Source organism: Phalaenopsis equestris, unplaced genomic scaffold, assembly GCF_001263595.1.
Source record: "Phalaenopsis equestris unplaced genomic scaffold, ASM126359v1 Scaffold000428, whole genome shotgun sequence".
NCBI lineage: Eukaryota > Viridiplantae > Streptophyta > Magnoliopsida > Asparagales > Orchidaceae > Phalaenopsis > Phalaenopsis equestris.
The window spans coordinates 955,751-958,393 of record NW_018164869.1 but is presented as its reverse complement, the minus strand read 5'-3'; positions in this window follow the sequence as shown (position 1 = coordinate 958,393).

Here is a 2,643-nt window from a genome sequence, read left to right as displayed (position 1 = left end):
TGGTCTGGCCACTGCTTAGTCTATAATGTTTCTCTTTAACTGTCACTTGAAAAAAAAACTAACATTTTATATTCTTGAACTAGCAACATTTAATAATCATTTCTTGTATTGTCCGGTTATCAACCTCGCCAACTATGTATTATTATTATTGAACAATATGCATGACATATAAAAATCCTTACTTTATCATTAAGGATATCTAATCGCTGGTCATCGCCGCTCACGCACCACCACCGCTCTACTGTCAGTTGTCATCGTGTTGTCGTGTGTTGTCTGTCGTTGCTCGTTGTTGTTGTGTCATTTTCTTCGAGTCGCCAATTTGTTTTCCGTTGTACACCCTCTCTTTCCGAATAACTCTCTCTCTGATTGTGTGAATGATCTACTGAGAGAAGAGATCAGATAACTAAGACATATAATGATGGGGACAAACAAAAGAAACATATGGGGAAAAAGCCTTTGTAAAGTGGACTTCGTGTACAGAGCTCCATTACATTTTGTCTGAGGTAAGACCGGCTCAAAATACTCTGGAGACACACCCATGAGGAAAACCTTACAAAAACAAGCCCCACAACCAGAGATTCAAGTTGAAAAGTCCATCGACTTCAAAAATTTCAAATTTCATTGTTAAGGAAAGGAATTTCAAAGTCCTATCTTAAGGGTAGTGGATTCCTCAAAATTTCGAGCTATCTTAGAGTTTTATGTTGTTGTCAAAAGTTTAGTTGGGGTTCATCCTTTTACTCCTATGTTGAATGTCCATCCCTACAAAATAGAGTTAACACACACTAATAACATGTAAAGTAAATTTAGGGTGACTTCCATCGTTTGTCTTCATTAGCTATGCAAAACAGAGTTAGCATAAAATATGTTTTCAACAGCCCTGCAAGTCTTGATTCCACATCGAGCTTTGCTACAACAAGTAGAGGGTAGTTGATGGTGGTTGACTATCATCTGCAAGTGGTGGTTGATGGTGGTCGACAGCTGCAGTAGTGGGAGGTATTCAATGAATCTTCAAGGCATAAGCGATGTTGGGCTTCAACTCCTCCAAGCTTTGGTCTTCTTTTGGCTCAATGCTTGAGTCCCATCTCAAGGAGGGTGTAGGACTCTATTTACAGAGTCTGTGAGAGGCCTCTATGCAAATAAGAAAAGAGTTCAAACCACTTCATCAGATGACCCATATAGATTATCTTGATTAGTCGATACTTGATGAACATTTGAGTACCTTGATGATGTCAGAATTAAGCAATCTTCTTCTCGTTGGATTTGACTCATCGAGACGCTTGATTTGATGACAAGCCTTCTCATATTTGAAGTAAATTTAACCTTCGAATTGGGCACTAGAAGCTTCCAAAATTGGTTTACTAGCATGATCTATGCTTAATTTTACTTGGATTGGACTAGTTTGGTCGTTGGTCATTCACCTGGCTCTATCCCTCTCTCTGGTAGGTTTTTATTAGTCCCTCTACAGTCACGAAGCAACTAACTGTCTTTATGTCTAAGGCATGAGCCGCCCTTAGACCTTCACCCATCCTCTAACCGAGGCTATTTTCTATGAGTAGCGATTGGATTGTTCGGCTTTTTGGTATGATGGGCGAACATACTCCTCTATTATAATGTAGTTGTTGGCTAACTTTAAGAGTACAGGAAGGCTCTTAGGTTTTTGCAAACCAAGAGCATACTTGAATAACTCGCTCCTCAACCATTGAGTCAGGGTGGCTTGTGCTACTACATATTACAAATCCTGTACCTCCAGCATTTGTTTCTGGAATCAGAGGATGTAAAAGTGAAGGTTCACATTTGGCCCTTATCTGGCATGCCATAGAGCCAGTGAGTTCTTGTGCGGTTTCTTAGTGCAGACAAACTACACCGTAAAAATTTTCTTGGATTCGATGAAGGATGTGATTACTCTTATTAGGAGGCCAATAAACTACATGAGGGTGGAGTCCCTCGACATGGTGTTAAACAACCGATACATAAGTGCATCAAAGATCTTGAGAAGGTTGACGACTAACTTAAAGGAAGCAATATGGTCGGTTGGATCACTCTGATATTTGCATGATTCTACTGAAGAGAGTTTAAAATTTAATAGTGGCTCAACATCAGATATGTGTCGGGAGAACACATTCTTTGGCTAGCAGTGGACCTCAATATGTCCAAACTGTTATTTTTTCAAGGGTGTAGATCCATCATATCTTAGTACTAGGAGTCCTCAAGCCTTTCTATCCACTTAGCTGCTCCAAAGAGCCAACTCTCTTTCCTCATTCTTGGAGGTTCTATTCCAAAGAGCCTGCTCTCTTTCCTCGAATTATGCATGGGTCAACTCTGTTAACTGACCCTCTATTTGGTCTCTAAGTTTAGGGATTCATTATTTTGCAAAATTTTCCTCATGCACTCCATATTTGTGGTGTTCCCATATGAGTTTTTTCTTCATGGTGTGCTCCTTTTCTTATTGCTGGTTTAATCTATGCTCACCGCACCTTCTAAGATTTTGAATTCAGATTTTTCCTGTGAATCACATCAAAAAAATAGAGATAATGAAAGTGTTTATGTGTGCACATGTGCATAGTGAATAGAAGAGTTTACATAGAGTTATTAAGTAGTTTTTTATTATTGTAATATATATATATATATATATATCCCCCTCTT